The following is a 19,924-nucleotide window of genomic DNA, read 5'->3' as shown; positions in this document are numbered from 1 at the left end:
CCATCAATCGGCAGCGCCCTTTCGATCAAACCCCGCAGGTGATCACCAACCCAGGAATAGTGGGAATGGAGGTAGAAAGGGGGTTTGTTGGAATTTTAACAGAGGCAAGTGCACAAGGCCACAAGGGTCATGTAAGTTCAGGCATGAGTGTGCAGGGTGCAGACATTCTTCACACCCGGAGAGTTCGTGCAGAGCCAAGAATGGGGATACCGGGGGTAGAGGAGGTAACAAACAGGTCTAATACTGGCCGAGGGGTACCACTACCTACCCCCGTAGATATCATGGCGATGATCCCCTGGTTAACCAATACCCTGATCATGTCTCCGCTGGGGTGTTGCGAGACGGCTTTTCATATGGCTTCCGCATCCCGGCGGGGGATTTTCGGGGGGACTCAATGTGCAGAAACCAACTGTCCGTTCAACAGCACCCAATGGTGGTGGAAAATAAGATTGCGAAGGAAGTTGGCTTGGGACGGGTTGCCGGCCCATATAGGCACCCGCCTGTCCCTAATTTTGTTTGTTCACCGTTGGGAGTAGTCCCCAAGAAGGACCCAGGTGAGTTTAGGTTAATTCATAACTTGTCGGCTCCTAGGGGTCTTTCGGTGAACGATGTGATTGATCCTGGAGTCTGTTCGGTGCGGTACGCATCCTTTGATGAGGCCGTCGCCATGTTGAACCGCCTGGGGCCCGGAGCGCTGATGGCTAAATCAGATATCGAGTCTGTATTCCGGTTGCTCCCGGTACACGCGCAAGATCAGCGCCTGTTAGGTTTTGTGTTTCAAGGACGCTATTACATGGACAGATGTATGCCTATGGGCTGCTCCATCTCTTGTGCCTTTTTTGAAAAATTCAGCTGTTTCTTGCAATGGGCGTTCACAAAAGCTACGGGCTATACCCAGGTTATGCACTACCTAGATGATTTTTTGTTCTTGGGACCCGCCGGCGACACGAAATGTGCGCAGGCTTTACTGGAATTTTGCAATCTCATGAGACGGATTGGGGTGCCATTGGCACCGGGAAAAACGGTGGGGCCATCTACTTCACTCGAGTTTCTTGGAATTGAGCTCGATTCAGTGGAGGGATGCTTCCGTTTGCCCAGGGACAAGGTAATGAAATTCAGGGCCTCGCTGGAATTGTGTATTAGCAAAGAGAAGGTAACTCTCCATCAGTTGCAGCAAGCGGTGGGCCAACTTAACTTTGCCCTCAGAGTGATACCAATGGCCCGCCCCTTTTCCCGCTCTATTGCACAAGCCATGGTCGGTCTCAAAGAAGGACACCATCGCACGAGATTGTCTGCAGAGGTTCGCCAGGATATGCGCATATGGTTGGCATTTCTGGCGGATTTCAACGGTCGAGTGGTATGGAACAAACCACCAGCATCCTCGGAAGAGCTGGGTTTGTGGACCGATTCGGCAGGGAGCGTGGGATTTGGCGCCATCTTTGGTAATCGATGGTCGGCGCAAACATGGCCGACGTGGTGGCACACCAGTGGGCTAATAGGTAACATTGGGTTTCTTGAATTGTTCCCCATTCTGGTGGCCCTGAAGGCATGGCCGGACGATGTCCGCGATCGCTCAGTGGTATTTTGGTCCGATAACATGACCGTTGTTGAATGCATAAATAACCAGGCAGCACGCTGCAAGTTGATTTTGAGGTTGTTAAAGGAAATTGTCCTACTGTGCATGAGACTGAACGTTCAATTTAGGGTGAGGCATGTGGCGGGTGTATTGAACCAGGCGGCTGATGCACTCTCTCGTTCCCACATGCAGGCCTTCAGGGGTTATCTACCTTCTGCGGATCTAGTGGCGGCACTGTTTCCCGAAGCTCTCTGGTCACTCGGTGCCCCGGATTACAGGACCTCGTGGGAGCCAGCCTAGCCCCCAGGACATGGAAGGCATACGAGGGAGCGTTTCGTTCCTATTGTGCATTTTTGGGTCCAACAGGAGGGGAGAAATGGGGACAGGAGGAGTATGTACTGAAATTTCTGGTAGCACTCCACAAGGCAGGCCGATCAGCAGCGACGGCTAATAGGCACCGGGCCGCCATTGCATTCATGGCGCAGGCTCACGGCATCAAGGACCCTACATCGTCCTTTTTGGTTAAAAAGGCGCTACGAGGATGGCAACGCCTTGAAGGTCATAGAGTGGACGAGAGGCGCCCGATTGGGTTAGATAGGTTGTCCCTGCTGATGTCAGTGCTCCCCACAACATGTTCCTCCCAATCCGAAGTAGTGCTGTTCCGGGCTGCTTTCGCATTAGCATTCCATGGGGCTATGCGGGTGAGCGAGCTGGTGGCAAAGAATAAGAAGGATGTGGGGGGAGGTCTATGTCGGGAACACGTTCAGATTAAGGGTGATTCAATGGTAATCACAATAGCCAGGTCTAAAACCGACCAGGGTGCGATGGGGGACAGTATTGTGGTCCAGCGCATGCGAGGGTCCACCATGTGCCCGGTGCAGTGCGTCGAGCAATACCTGGCGCAAAGGGCTGTAACATGGGGGGGAAGCTTGCTGAGACACACCAAGACCACCCCACTGACAAGGTTCCAGTTCCAGCGGGTGTTAACTTTGGCAATCGCGGCAGTGGGCTTGGACCCGAGCGATTTTGGGACCCATTCCTTCAGGATAGGGGCTGCTACAGAGGCTACAGCTAGGGGTCAAAGTGTGGAAATGGTGAAACACTTGGGGCGATGGTCCTCGAACTGTTATAAAAGGTATGTGCGGTTGCACATGTTGTGAAGCTAATGTCATGCACTCACGCTTCTTGTCTTTTGTTTGGTTTACAGTTTCGCGAGCTTGCGAGGCGGGGCGGACTGTGCAGTCGACCCGACACCTGGGGACCAGCGGTCAAAGATCACCGGCTGAGGAAAGAGTGGTGTGGGTCGTGGGCCACTCATACGTGAGGCGTGCCGCGGACGTATTCAAAGCAGGTGACATGATTCACGCAGCTGGGGAATACGGGTACAGGGTGACCTTCCATGGAAGGGGCGGGCTCTGTATTGACCGGTTTCAGTGTTTTGTTGAGGAACTGTTAGGGCGGACAAGGTCACCGCCGTCTATAATCATAGTGCATCTGGGAGGCAATGACTTGGTGTCGCTCGGTCGACGAGTACTCCTCGAGCAGGTTCTATCCACTGTCAGCTGGTTGGCAAAGAGGATTCCGGGGTGCACGATAGCATGGTCACACATGATTCCAAGGAAGGTGTGGCGGGGGGCCCTCTCTGTGTCAGCTTTGAATCATTCAGTAAAGAAGGGGAATAACAAGCTGGGTAGATTGTTTCGTTCAGGACAGTTGCACTGTATTCCGCATGGATGTATCCGGGGGGACCACATGTATCTTGATGACGGGGTCCATTTGTCCCGGGAGGGGAATGTGTTACTCATAGGAGACTTCATAGCATGGTTACAGGGTTTGTATAGTCATGACCTTTAGTAGGAGTGTGGGGGGTCCGGATAGCCGGTCAACTATCCGGCCTGTGGCGGTAAGGTCATGATCGGTGAGCAGTAATTTCAAGATCCCTAGAGGAGGCGTCACCCATTATGGATGGGAGCGCCCGGGGGGAGGCGGCCATTGGCCCCTCACAAGGGGAGGCGGCACCCACTAAGTATGGGGTCGCCGAAGGGAAGGCAGTCATAGGCCCCTACCAGGGGAGGAGGCGGCTCGAAGCCCCTCCTAGGAATTTCCCGGGGCCAGGATATCCGCGACGGCGGATGTGGTGAACAGTGTGGGGTGGGAGGGGGGTCCACGCTACCTTCTAGACACCTCACACGAGTCCTCGGACGACCACTAAGATGGCGTCGAGTTAAATAGGGGTCCCCCGTTAAGACAAGGGAAATTGGAAGTTGGCATTAGAGGTACAGTCCTCTGTGCGACCGCCCCTCACACGTGAGGGGGGAGTTCTGGTAGTGGGGATCTGACACCGGTTACGACCTTGCCGTTGGCCCGTAATGTTAGGATGTACAATTTTTAATTTTGAAAGTATGCATTTGCAGGATGTTTAGACTCGGCTAGGAGAACCTCTGTATTAGAGATCTGTTAAGGTTAGCCAATAAACGTGACTGCAGTAAAATGTATAAAGGAAAAATTGTACATGATATGAAACTGTTATTTTAATGTTTTAATTTTGTTTCATATTTTAATAAATACGGCCGGGAGGGTGACTCCCTCCCGCCTTCCAAAAGTTCAGAACTGTGTCCGTCTTCCCATCCTTGGGATTGTGTTGGGAGGGGGTGATAGGCATCCCGGCCATATGGAAAGGGGCGACCACTCGGTCCCCCCGAACGTATGGCTGGGTGCCCGGATCCCCCCGGGAAACCATTTTGGGCGGAGGGCGTGTCTCGGCTGGTATGCCCGAAGCGGCGTAGCCGGGGCGCGCCTTTTCCCGCCCAAGAAGGGGTTGTCCTATTTATTTATTTATTTAATGGTTTTATAAAGCGCGTAGTAACTCGGTGAGTATCCCAGCGCTGACCTATTTCTCCAGAGGTTTCAGCCGTCTAACGAGTTTATGTTTGCGGGAAGAGGAGAGTTTTTAAGGATTTCCTGAACTGGAGGTAATTTGGTTCTGTCCTCAGTCTTCTTGGTAGGCAATTCCATTGATTGGCCGTGTGGACCGAGAAGCGACGGCCACCGGTTTTAGCTTTTTTGACTCTGGGGACTGAGATGAGATTTTCTCCATTGGACCGGAGATCTCTTTCCACCTTGTAGGGGATTAAGAGTTTTTTGAGAAGGGGGGGACCATTGTTGTTAAGGGTTTTGTGGGCCAAGCAGAGGGCCTTGAAAACGACCCTTTCTCTGATTGGGAGCCAATGCAGAGACTTGAGAGCCGGCTTGGCGGATGATCTTGCAGGTGTGCCCGTGAGTAGGCGGGCAGCGACGTTTTGGACTTTCTGCAACGTGTTAAGGGTGGCTTCGGGAGCTCCCAGGTAGATGGCGTTGCAGTAGTCCAATCTCGCTAGAATTAGGCCCTGAATAAGGAGCTTCCTTGAGTTTGCGGGGAGCAGAGGGAAGATCTTCCTGCAGGCTCTGAGGAGGCCGAAGCATGTCCCTGCTGTTTTTTTTGCCTGAGTTTTAAAGCTCATGTCCTTCTCAATCCACACACCTAGGCTTTTAACCTCGTCCTTAGGTGCTGGAGGGTCGCCCAAGCAGCTGGGCCAAAGATGAGATGGTAGGGAGGGCCCCTTGTGACCTAGCATAAGTATCTCGGTTTTTGACCCGTTCAGTTTTAACGATGAGAGATTCATCCATCGGTGGACTTCGGAGAGGCAGCTGTGGAGATCAGAGGGGGCGTGATAGGGATGTGAAAGGGTGACAACCAACTGGGTGTCGTCGGCGTAGTTGATTAATGACACGCCGAACGAGCTGACCCTCTTCTCCAGTGGAGCCATGTATGCGTTGAATAACGTAGGGCTCAAGGACGAGCCCTGCGGTACTCCACATCGGAGGGGGGTGATAGGTGAGTGGCTGTCGTTCTCCCAAACCCGGAAGGAACGTCCTGATAAGAAGGATTTTAGCCACTTCAGGGCCGTACCCTTTAATCCAATTTCTCCCAGTCGTTGGATTAAGGTGGGGTGGTCGACAGTGTCGAAGGCCGCACTGAGGTCCAGGAGGATCACTGCCACTGATCCTCCCGTATCCAGAATGCTTCTGGCCTTCTCCACTGCTGCCAGGAGGGCGATGTCCGTGCCCTGGCCTGGACGGAACCCCGTCTGGGAGATCCCCAGTAGGTTATTGTTCTCCAGGAAGAGTGACAGTTGTTTGTTCACCAACTTCTCTGCGATCTTACTGTTTCCTGGGAGAAGGGAGATGGGCCTGTAGTTGGAGAGGTCCTGCGGGTCTAGGGAGGGTTTTTTTAGAAGGCCTTTGACAGCTGCTGCTTTCCAGCTGGGGGGAACTATACCCTCTGAGAGGGAGGAGTTGATTAGAGCCGTGAGGGGGGAGATGATGGTGCTAGACACTGTTTTCAGGAAGCGGAGGGGTGCGGGGTCGAGGGGGGATCCTCTTTTAATTGAGGCCAACGTTGCCCCTACCTCTTCCACTGTAACTGGGCCGAAGACGTTCAGGGAGGGTTGGGGGTTATCAGCCGGAAGGGGGGGATTGGTGATAGTAATGGTGAGATTCATATCTGTGTGGGCCGGTTCAGGGGGGGGTATAGCTAGGAGAATTTTTTGTATCTTTTCGTCAAAGAATGTAGCTAAGTCAGTGCATTTGCTTTTTGCTTCCTTAGGGTCGAGAGGTTTGAGTGGGGGGTCGGGGGCGTGGAGGAGTTCTTTGAGAACGGCATAGGTTTTGTGAGCCGAGCAGGCGGCGTTTTTAATTCTGCTCTCGTAGAAGCAAATTTTGGTGTTGCGTAGCTCCCTTTTGTAGGTTTTTATGGAGGTGCGGAATGTTTCTTTTTTTTCCTCAGTTTTTTCCTTCCTCCAGAGGCGTTCATTCCTTTTGCATACTTTACGCAAAAGGTTGAGTCCGGGGGTATACCAGGGTGAGGGGTTGACTCTCTTGGTGTGTTTCAGCGAGTAGGTTTTAGGCAGGATGGCGTCAAGCGATTGGGTGACCCAGGTGTTAAATTCCATGTCCCCCGCTATGGGGTCTAAAGAGTGGAAGGGCACATGTTCCCTTAGTTTAGCTGCCCATACGTCTGGTTCCAGTTTCTGCCATCGTCTAGTGTGAGTTCTGGTTTTGGGGGGTTGAGGAGGCGGAGTGTCGATGTTCCACACGAGGGGGACCAGAAAGTGGTCAGTCCTGGGGAGGGGGATGTGGTCAAGGGTTTTAAGGTCCGGAATATTTGAAAAGATGGGGTCAAGCAATTTCCCTTTTTCATGGGTGGCCTGTGGGTTTTTGAGGTCAAGGCTGATGGAGGTGATGTCCTGGAGTAACTCGCTGGCCTGCTTGTCTACTGGGTCCAAGAAGTGTACGTTGAAGTCTCCCAGTAGTATGTAGTTAGTGGAAGACGTACACTTAATGGAGGTCTGATCAATAATTTTGTTTGGAAAGTCTGCAAGACTGCCTGGTGGACGATATACTAGCGTTCCCGACAGCGAGGTAACTGGGGAGATTTGTATAGTGAAGTGACAGCTTTCGTGTCCCTTGATGTTACCATCTGAGATTCTGCAGATGAGGCCGTCCTTAAGGATTATAGCTAATCCACCTCCTCTGCCCTCTGGTCCATTCTGCGAGCACATGGAGTATCCGGGGGGGAGTGCAAGGACGATGTCGGGGCCACTGCTAGGGGTGAGCCAGGTCTCTGTGAGAAACACGATATCTAGGGCGTGATTTGTGATTAGAAGGTTAACTTCGTGCGAGTGCTTCACGAGCGACCTGCAGTTGAGTAAGCCTAAGTGCTTGTGCACCGGGTTCTGATCTATAGGATGGCAGATGTTACAATTGGCGAATTGGTTATCGCCCTTCAGGATGCGCTTGCAGGAGGGATGTTTTTGGCTGTTTAAGGCTAGTAGCTCCTCACGGGAGTAGGTCCGGTCGTTCCTGGCTAAAAAGGGCAGAGTGGCAGGGCCTGGGGCCGGCTGGGCCCGGACGGGCCCAGACGGGCTTGCCTTTGGCGCGCCTTTGGCGCGCTGACGGCGCGCCCGCTGCGCCCGTCCGCTGCGCTCCCTGTGTTGACACATGATATATGGAGGAGGTTTATGGGCGTTGGGGGGGTGGGTGTGGCCAACAGGAGTGGGCGTGTCCCGTGGCTCCTCGAGGTGAGTGATGGCGGCGTGCAAGCGATTCCTGCCCCTGACAGCGTTCAGATCGGCTGTTTGGGGGTTCCCAGGTGAGCGCTAAGGAGTGGATGCCAAGTGAATTTAAAAAGCACAACTACGTTTTTAAAAGCAACAATTTTCAGTTTTAAGTAAACAAGACTCCCGGCTTCCGCCTCAGGAGGATTAGGTACAATGCGGCGCTAGAAGTCAGGACGCGCTTTTGTACTGGCGAGGGTGGGCGTGGCCAACAGGAGTGGGCGTGTCCCGTGGCTCCTCGAGGTGAGTGATGGCGGCGTGCAAGCGATTCCTGCCCCTGACAGCATTCAGATCGGCTGTTTAGGGGTTCCCAGGTGAGCGCTAAGGAGTGGATGCCAAGTGAATTTAAAAAGCACAACTACGTTTTTAAAAGCAACAATTTTCAGTTTTAAGTAAACAAGACTCCCGGCTTCCGCCTCAGGAGGATTAGGTACAATGCGGCGCTAGAAGTCAGGACGCGCTTTTGTACTGGCGAGGGTGGGCGTGGCCAACAGGAGTGGGCGTGTCCCGTGGCTCCTCGAGGTGAGTGATGGCGGCGTGCAAGCGATTCCTGCCCCTGACAGCGTTCAGATCGGCTGTTTGGGGGTTCCCAGGTGAGCGCTAAGGAGTGGATGCCAAGTGAATTTAAAAAGCACAACTACGTTTTTAAAAGCAACAATTTTCAGTTTTAAGTAAACAAGACTCCCGGCTTCCGCCTCAGGAGGATTAGGTACCTACACCGTTGGTCACGCCCCGTAGGCGTACCAGAGGAGGGTGCACGCCCTCCCGAAGAGGAATAAAAGGAGCAACAATCCGGAGAAGCATCCTCTTGTTCCTGTGCTTGGAAGCTGCACCCTCTCGTTGCACGTGAGCCCTAGACGGAACAAGGAGCAATTTTGACCCACCCACCAGCCCCTTATGGCAACGTTTAGTAATGCATTAAAAGTGGAGTTGTATTGATAATATCTTTTTCCGAAGTTTTTTAGTGTGTAATAAAGATGTCAGATGTTTTTAACGGCAATAAAGTAATTTGCTTCTGTGCAATTTTCTCATCCAGTGAGCGGAGTATCACAGTCTAATGGAATGTGTAGCATGTGTAGATAGGTGGATGAAGCGTACAATGTCCAGGTAACCGCTCTTTTAGCTTTGTTTTTCCTTAGGTCCTAAAATGTCGTATTTATTTTGGTCGGGCGGTAAGGTCATGATCGGTGAGCAGTAATTTCAAGATCCCTAGAGGGGGCGTCACCCATTATGGATGGGAGCGCCCGGGGGGAGGCGACCATTGGCCCCTCACAAGGGGAGCCGGAACCCACTAAGTATGGGGTCGCCGAAGGGAAGGCGGTCATAGGCCCCTCCCAGGGGAGGAGGCGGCTCGAAGCCCCTCCTAGGAATTTCCTGGGGCCAGGATATCCGCGACGGCGGATGTGGTGAACAGTGAGGGGTGGGAGGGGGGTCCACGCTACCTTCTAGACACCTCACACGAGTCCTTGGACGACCACTAAGATGGCGTCGAGTTAAATAGGGGGCCCCCGTTAAGACAAGGGAAATTGGAAGTTGGCATTAGAGGTACAGTCCTCTGTGCGACCGCCCCTCACACGTGAGGGGGGAGTTCTGGTAGTGGGGATCTGACACCGGTTACGACCTTGCCGTTGGCCCGTAATGTTAGGATGTACAATTTTTAATTTTGAAAGTATGCATTTGCAGGATGTTTAGACTCGGCTAGGAGAACCTCTGTATTAGAGATCTGTTAAGGTTAGCCAATAAACGTGACTGCAGTAAAATGTATAAAGGAAAAATTGTACATGATATGAAACTGTTATTTTAATGTTTTAATTTTGTTTCATATTTTAATAAATACGGCCGGGAGGGTGACTCCCTCCCGCCTTCCAAAAGTTCAGAACTGTGTCCGTCTTCCCATCCTTGGGATTGTGTTGGGAGGGGGTGATAGGCATCCCGGCCATATAGTTGTTCTTCCAAATCCCCTAAGTCCATAATATCTTCTTGAGCTTGATGCATTGCTGTTATACTTCATTCATGGTGATTGCCACTTCATTTTCAAGAATTGGATGTCATAGTGGATCTTGACTCAGTAGAGCAGAACTTTGACTGTCTTGAGAACTGTATCTAGCAATCTCAGCTGCAATAGTAGCTTCTTGATCAATTTCATTGTTCAACATTTTGAGATAATTTGCAAAATCAGTACATTCTATGGTATCTTTACAAGCATTGAAGGAATCTTCATAGCTCTGAAAATCTCCAAGTAATTCCAATTCTGTCCGCCACGGTTTGAACAGTTGTAAAAGTGCCAAATAGTAAAATTCCCTTTTATCAGGAGTATCACACCTGAGTTTTCTGTGATTAATCACATTTCCTTTTCTTTGTTTCACCAAATATCCTTCGGAAACAATCACTGCATATTTTCCATCATTTATGTTTTCTGTAGTATTCCGTTTATATAATGGTAGCTGCCTAAGGCTAAGTAGTTTTTCCCTATTGTAATAAAGTGAAAGAAACTCACTAGAGGGGAACTAGGCAGCATGGCCGGCGCTGAACGCTAATGGGATACTGACAGGCGCAAACAGGCTTGGCTTTAGCGCACCTGCTGCGCGCGTTCGTTTGCATCGGTAATATATAGGCTAATTCCCATGATGCAAACTGGATGACTAACGCAGCTGAGGAAGCGGAAACTGCGTGGGCAGAAGTGAGGAGCCCGATAATAGCCCTAGCCCTCTGCACAATTGGTGTATCAGTCGCTGGGGATCAGGACTGGAGGAAAAGCAAGATACGAATCGGAGCAACTAAGGAGGTGTAGGCAAACAGAATCAAGTAAAGTACAAGGGTGCGTAGGAAGCAGGAATTGTTAAAAACCACAGAGTAATTCAGCCACACATATACAATTTAAAAAGTATAAAAACCTTGTAGCAGGGCAGGAAACAATAAATCCTAATGCTGCCAGCTGCGCACGTCCGTTTACATTGGGAATTTATAGGCTACTGCCTAGGATGCAAACTGGATTGCTAATGCAGCTGAGGAAGCGGAAACGGGATGGGAAACGTGGGCTCAAATTGGATCATAAATTCAAAGCTGTTCTGAACAGGGGCCCCAAAATATGTTTGGCCCATGGCCCCCAGAATTCTTAAGATGTCCCTGTTAGTAAATGATGTAATGTGATTCCTTTAATGTTGTGTGCTGCCAACCCAGTTGTATTCAATATGTTTTATATTAGAATTTGCCTCTCGAAGAAATTCAAGTAAATCATCCCAAACATATTCAGCACAGCTTGGGGTACGAAACCATGTAGGAGTTCCTAAGTTCCTTAGTATACATTTAAGTTCCCCATCTAGATGGTACCAATACTCATTAGTACCATGTTGACATGCCATCATATTATTCAGCCTGAGATTCTAAATGATCTTCTCTCTGTTATAATTTATCCATAAATTCCTTTCCAAAATCATTTTGAAGATGTACTCCTGTTTTCAAAATGTGGTTGACTGCATATGAATGTCCGGACAAGTCACTCTCAAACAAAAGGTGAAATGTATTTGGGATACATTGTCGAAATCTTAGATATTCTGCATACAATCTTGTTGTCCGATATTCAGATGGAGGAATCTGCACAGGTCATTCATCATATCGGCCACCTTTTCCTGTTGGGAACAGCTGCGGAAAACAACGCGCTTCCAAACTTTTTCCCCATACACTAGTGAGACTTCCCTTCGCTTTTTTCATTTGGAATAATTCAATAGTATTCCCCCTCACTTCTTTTGAATGAAGTGGATGTACACCATAATGTTCTTAGATTTCTTCACTTTTGAACATGTCCCCTTTTTCAATTTGACCACTTGACGTTTTAGTTTCATCTCCTAAAAGTATTTCTTCTTCTTCCATATACACTTTTTCATAGTACTCATTGTTTTATATGAGATATAATGTTGCCTTTTGCACTTTCCTAACATCCAATAATTCTGGCCAGATCTTCTTACACTTAGTAGGAACACCATTAACTAGAATAACTAGTTGTTCACTTACTACATTATATACACCAATAGTTTCAATATTTTTCTTTAAATCTAGGGGTAAATATAAAACTCTTCCTTTTAATCCTCTACGTAAATCTGAAGGAGGCAATTTACCTGTGTTAGGTTCCATATGAACAATAGCTTGAAATGGGTCTACACATTGAATCAGAATAGACTCATACGTATTTAAATATAATAGTTCTGGAGGAATAGTTACCAACTCTAGACTATTATGGACAGCTCTAGCAGGCATTTTATTCTCATCTACTTTGTTATAACAATATTTGCAATTACGCTGGTCAGAACCCAAATCAAAACAATTCTCTACCAATAAACAAGTTGCAAATTCCTTCCACTTATCATCATTTTCTCTTTCCCTTTTTAAATACAGATCAGCCGTCCTAGCCTAATTTTTATAGTGAGTTAGCTGGCAATAATTACCGAAAATAATTTGGCCTTTCACCTGAAATCACCTTAAACTTTGCATTTTGTTCTTCAACATTTTTTGTAGTAGTATGTTGCACATTCTCCTCAACATTTTCCCCTATTAATGTGTCAGTTTCTGTACTCTCTTGTCCAGGACCAAAGTAACAAAACTCAATTTCATCACAAACCTTCTTCACATCTGATACTGACCCACGCAAGAGAGCACTGTTCTACTCATTTAACAATAATGCTGGACTTTTTGCGTAATACAATCTTCTGACTAACTTCCGCATTTGATAATGATGTATTGCTAACATCCTAAAATGATGAAAAACACTTTGACATACTTTTCTCGAAAGTCAAGCCAGAAAATGACCTTGCAAACCAGTATTTTTTCTCACTCTGCAAGGATCTAGTCTTTACAACATCTTAATCTTTTGTTTAACACTTTTTTTACTATATGCTGGTAAGAAATTTCGTAAAACATCAATAGATTCATGTCGAATACTACAAATACTACTGGATCCTCAAGTATACACTGGGGCTTTAGGACATCTCCCTAGAACTTCATCAGCTATCACTTGTTCTGCATTTCTAGGAACCAACCTTCTATTTGTCAATTGGACAACCATTTCTAACTTCATAAACTCGACCACTGGTATCAACTGCATGCAATAAGTTAATGGTCTGAAAATAACTCTCTTCATTAAAGAAAGGCTCTGAACTTGAACTGTTTCCATTCACCCAACAAATATCACAAAAATGTGTTCTGTTAATTACTCTTTTCTTCTTACTTTTGGCCTTCATAAAATGGATTGGTTTCTTTAGTGATCTAATTCTGTTTAAAACTAAAATGAATAATTCCCTTTTTATTTCAAAAGCTTTTTGAACAATGGATTCAATATTCTTCATCTTTTTTATAAAATAGTGTTCTTTTTATATTTTTTCACGTCTTTCAGTAAGTTAAATACAACTCTAATATAAAAAATCTTTTTTCTGATTTCTTTATAATGATTTTGCCTTCTTTTACCATACATTGTGTCTTTTGAATGTAATTTTCCATTTCTTCCTTTGTTTTTATTCATATTTTTTTTCTGGTTGAAGCATTCTCTGTACTTTGTCCAATCTGCACACTGTTTCTAGGCTTTGAAAGTTTTTTAATGAATTCTTTTGTTGTCTTACCAGATGATTGATTCTTTTTCCTCACATATGTTGGTCATCCAATACTTGTTGAATTTTCTTCAAATAATATTTATTTTTTTGTTCTTTACTCTTTGCAGATTTTGAAGGCATGATGAGTTTATTTTAATGATGATTAACAATATCTGTGAAAAAAATGGTATCTACATTTATCTATAAATTATAGTTTTGTATTACTAAACAAACACATGTATAAAAACATTTGAATACTTTCTTTAATCACTAATTGAAATTGTAATTGAAAGTCTGAAAGATTAAATGTGTAGGTGGTAACAGTACTCCATGTGTAATGAACAAGGGTTTGTACCAGTGTATGTGTTAAGGCCTGGAACATTGTATGACTACTTTGGTACTGACTGAATGATTAGAGTACTGCAAGGAGAGTACCTGGGTGGATTTATAAGTGGTTGGGTTTTAGTGCAAGGAATGGATTAGTACATGGTGCTGAATGGGTCACTAGAGGAGTGCAAAGGGAGTGGTAGGGTTTTTGCTGGAGTGTATGTACACTGACTGGGGAATTGAAGGTGTAAAAGACGAATTTGTAGGTGGTTAGAGTACTGTATGCATAGTGGATAGGGGTTTGAAGCAGTCCATGTGCTAAGGCCTGGCTCACTGCATGAGTACTTAGGTACTGACTGAATGATTAGAGTACTGCAAGGAGAGTGCCTGGGTGAATTGATAAGTGTCTGGGTTTTGGCGCAGTGAATGTATTAGTACATGGTGCTGAAAGAGTCACTAGAGGAGTGCAAAGGGAGTGGTAGGGTGTTTGCTGGAGTCTATGGACACTGACTGGGGAATTGAAGGTGTGAAATACAAATGTGTAGGTGGTTAGAGGACTGCATGCATAGTGGATAGGTGTTTGAAGCAGTCTATGGGTTAAGGCCTGAGTCACTGCATGAGTACTTGGGTACTGACTGAATGATTGGAGTACTGCAAGGAAACTGCCTGGGTGAATTTATAAGTGGTTGAGTTTTGGCGCAGTGAATGGATTGTACATGATGCTGAATGGGTCACTAGAGGAGTGCAAAGGGAGTGGTAGGGTGTTTGCTGCAGTCTATGGACATGACTGGGGAATTGAAGGTGTGAAACACAAATGTGTAGGTGGTTAGAGGACTGCATGCATAGTTGATAGGGGTTTGAAGCAGTCCATGTGCTAAGGCCTGAGTCATTGCATGAGTACTTGGCTACTGACTGAATGATTGGAGTACTGCAAAGAGAATGCCTGGGTGAATTTATAAGTGGTTGGGTTTTGGCACAATGAATGGATTAGTACATGGTGCTGAATGGCTCAAGACGACAAGGGCAGTAGATTTTTAAGCAATTATGAGTCAGGAAAGAGATGAAACAACCACATGCTTCTGTCACAATGGCTGCAGAAGTAGACAAAGACTCACAGTGTGATTCTAGACAAGCACGTCTATTCCCTGGACTTTAGCATGAGAAAGTCACTAGTCTAGAGGGACATAGGTGACTGCATACATTCTACACATTTCACTATGGCACTCTTGTTTGAATGCCTGACTCTTGCTGTGAATGCACAAACAATCACTGGGTTCTAATACTACTGAAATGTCACAACAGGACAACTTTTTAGGTTGATGTGTTTGCAGACATATAAGTATATGTACTGTTGCAGTGAGCCAGTCTTTAGGGCATGCAGTGCTTGAAACTCCTATTCACTATGCGAGTAGTAGTGTAACCATCTTCACACTTGTGTTTCAACCTACATTTCCCCAGTCAGTATCTATACACTCCATTTATAAGAAATACTGGGCCAGATGTAGGTAAATCTTATTTACCGACTGTAAAATACCGAATTTTACCGATTCTGTATTTTAGATTCAGTAAATAAGATGTAGATAATTATTTGGTAATTTTTACCAAATTGGAATGATTCGGTAATTGCCATTTATTAGCCCATAGGAATCAATGCCAATTCCCGAATCGGTAAATACGGATTCGGTAAAATTACCGAATTGTCAAGGGGGACAGGGTGTCACTTTGACACCCTGTTGCACCCCTGATTCTGGCTTGTGTGCCATGTGACCCCTTAGGGCATGTATGTACACAGGAATTCGTTATTTACCACCAAATAGTATTTGTTGGTAAATCACAAATTCTTAAGGGCCTGTGGCACTGTTTTAAGTGCCACCTACATCTTGATTTACAGAATCGGTAAATTTACCGATTCAGTATTTTACCAATTCGGTAAATTTACTGATTCTGTAAAATTTAGGCCCCCTAATGTCAAACACCAAATACCGGTCGGTAACGGCCGGAATCGGCCGTTACCAACCGGTATTTGGTGCCCTACATGTGGCTCACTGTTATTTGTCTGGAATCACACTGTGAGTCAGTGTTTATTTGGGAAAACTGAGAAAGAATGTTTTGTTTGGTTGATGTGTTTGCAGACATATAATTACATGTACTGTGGCAGTGAGCCAGGGTTTAGGGCATGCAGTGCTTGAAACTCCTATGCACTATGCAAGAAGTAGTGTAACCATCTTCACACTTGTGTTTCAGGCCTGCATTTCCCCAGTCAGTATCTATACACTCCATTTATGAGAAATACTGTTATTTGTCTGGAATCACACTGTGAGTCAGTGTCCATTTGGGAAAATTGAGAGAGAATGATTTGGTTGGTTAATGTGTTTACAGATATATAAGTACATGCACTGTTGCAGTGAGCCAGGCTTTAGGGCATGCAATGCTTGAAACTCCTATGCACGATGCAAGCAGTAGTGTAACCATCTTCACACTTGTGTTTCAGGCCTACAATTCCACACTCACTGTCCATACAGTCCAGAAAACACAGTGTGACTGCTGTTGCAATGTCATAGTGACTCTTTCAGTACCATGTTGTAATCCATTCACTAAAGTAAAAGTCAACCAATTAAGAATTCACCCAGTGTATCTCCTTATAGTATTGTAATCATTCAGTTAGTAAGCATGTACTCATGCACTGAGCCAGGCTTTAGGGCATGGCATGCTTCAAAGTGCTATGCACTATGCATATAGTAGTTTACCAACCTTCACACTTGTGCTTCAGGCCTACAATTCTCTATTAACTATCCATACACTCCAGCAAACACACTGTGACTACTGTTGCAAAACCATAGTGACTGTTTATGTACCATGTACTAATCTATTCACTAAAGTAAAAGTGAACCAATGGTGAATTCACTCAGTGTCTCTCCTTATAGTATTGTAAGCATTTAGTTAATATGCATGAGCTCATGCAGTGAGCCAGGTTTTAGGGTTATAGGGTGCTTCAAAGTGTTATGCACTATGCATGTAGTGGTCTAACCACCTTCACACTTGTGCTTTAGGCCTACAACTCTTAGTCAGAATGTATATGAAATATATTTGTATAGTAATAGAAAAGTATAACTTATAAAGGTATTAATAAACATTTATTTATGATTATTTTTTATAGATACTGTTTATCATCATTAAAATGAAGTCATCATGCCGGAGAAAGAAAGAAAAAGAAAAGGTCAGAAAAAGGATACTTACTTGAAAAAAACTCAACCACAAGTATGGGATGACCAACATAATGTGGCTAAAAAGATAAAAATTTCTGATAAGACCACAAAGAACGTTATTAAAAATATTACTAGACTCAGAAAAAAAACTGAAAATGTTGAAAGCACTGAAAATGTTCCATGCACAAAAAAGTGCAAATAATAGGAAAGGAAAAAAAGGCAATGTACATACAAAGGATACAACTTATCGCAGAAGAAGAGAAAATCAATATAAAGAAATTCATGAAAAAATATTTATAACAGAGTACTACATAATTTGATGAAAGATAGGAAGAAATATAAAAAGAGAACAGTATTTTATAAAAAGAAGAAGCATATCAAATCCATTGTTGAAAAGGCTTCTGAAGTAAAAAGGAAACTATTCATTTTAGTATTAAACAGAATTCGATCACTAGATAGACCAATCCATTTAATGAAGGCCAAAAGTAAGAAGAAAAGAGTAATTAAAACAAGTAATTTTTGTGATTTTTTTTAGGGGAATGGAAACACAGTTCAAGTTCTGAGAGTTATTTTCAGACTAATGATTTGACACCAGTGGTCGAGCTTACAAGGTTAGAAATGGTTGTTCAATTGTGAAAGAGAAAATGGTTCCCAGAAATGCAGAAGAAGTTCTAGGCACTTGGGAATGCAGTAGTATTTGTAGTGTACAACAAGAATCTATTGATAAATTACGCAGTTTCTGACAAGCATATAGGAAAAAAAGTGTTAAACAAAAGATTAAGGTGTTGCAAGGACGAGACCCTTGCAGAGTGAGAAAAAATACTGGTTTGCATGGTCATTCTCTGGCTTGTCTTGCTAGGAAAGTATGTCAAAGTGTTATTCACCATTTCAGGATGTTGGCAGTACATCATACTCAAATGCGGAAGTTAGTGAGAAGATTGTATTATGTAAAAAGTCCAGCACTAAAGTTAAACAGTGCTCTTTTGCGTGGGTCAGTATCAGATGTGAAGAAGGTTTGTGATGACATTGAGTTTTGTTACTTTGATCCTGAATAAGAGAGTGAAGAAACTCAGACATTAATAGCAGAAAATGTTTAAGAGAATGTTGAACATAGTTGTAAAAAATAATTTGAAGGTGAAATTACAAAGTTTAAGGTGATTTCAGGTTAAAGGCCAAATTTTTCTTGCATTTTTTGTCGGCGAACTCACTTTAAAAATCAGACTAGGAGTGTTAATCTGTATTTAAAAAGTGAAAAAGAAAATAATGATAAGTGGAAGGAATTTGCATCTTATTTGTTGGTAGAGAATTGTTTTGATTTGGGTTCTGATCAGCATATTTGTAAATATTGTTATAACAAATTAGATGAGAATAAAATGCCCGCTAGACCTGTGCATACTAATTTAGAGTTAGTTGCTATTGCTCCAGAATTGATAGATTTAAACACCCATGAGTCTATTCTCATTCAATGTGTGCACCTGTTTCATGCTATTGTTTGTAAGGAGCCTAAAACAGGTAAATTGCCTCCTTCAGATTTACAAAGAGGATTAAAAGGAAGAGTTGTATATTTACCGTTCGATTTAAAGAAAAATATTGAAACTATTGGTGTAGAGAGTGTACAAAGTGAACCACTAGTTAGGATTTTGTCTTAAGTCTGCCTTAAGTTTGTCTTAAGACAAACTTAAGACAAAATCATAACTTCTGTGAATACCAAAAGTAGTAAGTTCATTCTGTGAATGCCAAAAGTAGTAAGTGCATTCTGTGAATACCAAAATAGTAGTAAGTTTAGGATTGAGTCTTAAGTTCATTCTGTGAATCGGGCATAGTGTATTTGATAAAAAACAATACATACTATAAGAATGTTTATAAGGGAGAAGAAGAAATACTTTTAACAGAAGATACTAAAACGTCAAGTGGACAAATTGAAAAAGTGGACATGTTAGGATGTGAAGAAATCTATGAACATTGCAGTGTACATCCACTTCCATCAAAAGTAGTGATGGGGAACACTATTGAGTTGTTCCAAATGAAAAATGCAAAAGGATGTCCCATGAGTGTATGGGAAGAGAGCTTTGAAGCTCGTTGTTTTACACACTTGTTCCCAATTGGAAAAGGAGAACAATATGATGAACGTCCTGTGCAGATTCCTGCATCTGAATATCGGACAACAAGATCATATGCAGAAGATCCAAGATTTCGACAATGTATCCCTTATATATTTCATCTTTTGTTTGAAAGTGACTTGTCTGGACTTTCATATGCAGTCAATCACATTTTAAAAACTGGAATACATCGCAAAATGTATCTGCAAAAGATTTTATGGATAAAGTGCACCAGAGAGGTGATCATTTAAAATCTCAGCTCAATAATCTAATGGCATGCAGCATGGGACTAATGAATATTGGTTCTGTCATCATGGAGAACTGTAATGTATGCTACGGAACTTAGGAACTCATGGTTCCTTACCCTAAGCTGTGCTGAGTAGGCTTTAGATGATTTACTTGAATTTCTTCGAGAGGCATATTGCAATATAAAAAATATTGAATACAAGACACCTGGGGAATTGTGCTCTTTAGATCCTGTTAATGTATGCAGGTATTTCAATCATATATTTAGGGCTATGATATCTTTTATCTGCAATAAAAAGAATCCTCCTCTTGGAGAAGATGAGGATTTCTTTTGGAGAAAGGAGTATCAAGCAAGAGGTGCTCCTCATATACATATGCTGTTATGGATTGAGGACGCCCCCTATTTTGGAACAGATGCGGATGATACTGTTTTGACTTTTATTGAACAATATGCATCATGTGCTGTACCCAAAAGCACAGAAGAAAACAACTTAAGAGCACAAGTCTTATGATTCCAAAGCCACAGATGTGGAAAATACTGTAGGCGAAAGTACAAATCTAAGGCTAAGTTCTACACCAAATGTCATTTTGCATTTCCACGTCCTGTAATATCCAAAGGAAGAGTGAACAGTTTTATGTCATCTTTGGGACATACCATCACAAGAAAGTCTCCAAAAAATACCTACAACTTAAGAAGAAATGAAGAGTCAAAATACATAAATGACTACAACCCAGT

This window comes from Lissotriton vulgaris, chromosome 8, assembly GCF_964263255.1.
Source record: "Lissotriton vulgaris chromosome 8, aLisVul1.2, whole genome shotgun sequence".
In the NCBI taxonomy this organism is placed as follows: domain Eukaryota; kingdom Metazoa; phylum Chordata; class Amphibia; order Caudata; family Salamandridae; genus Lissotriton; species Lissotriton vulgaris.
Note: the sequence above shows the minus strand (reverse complement) of the source record.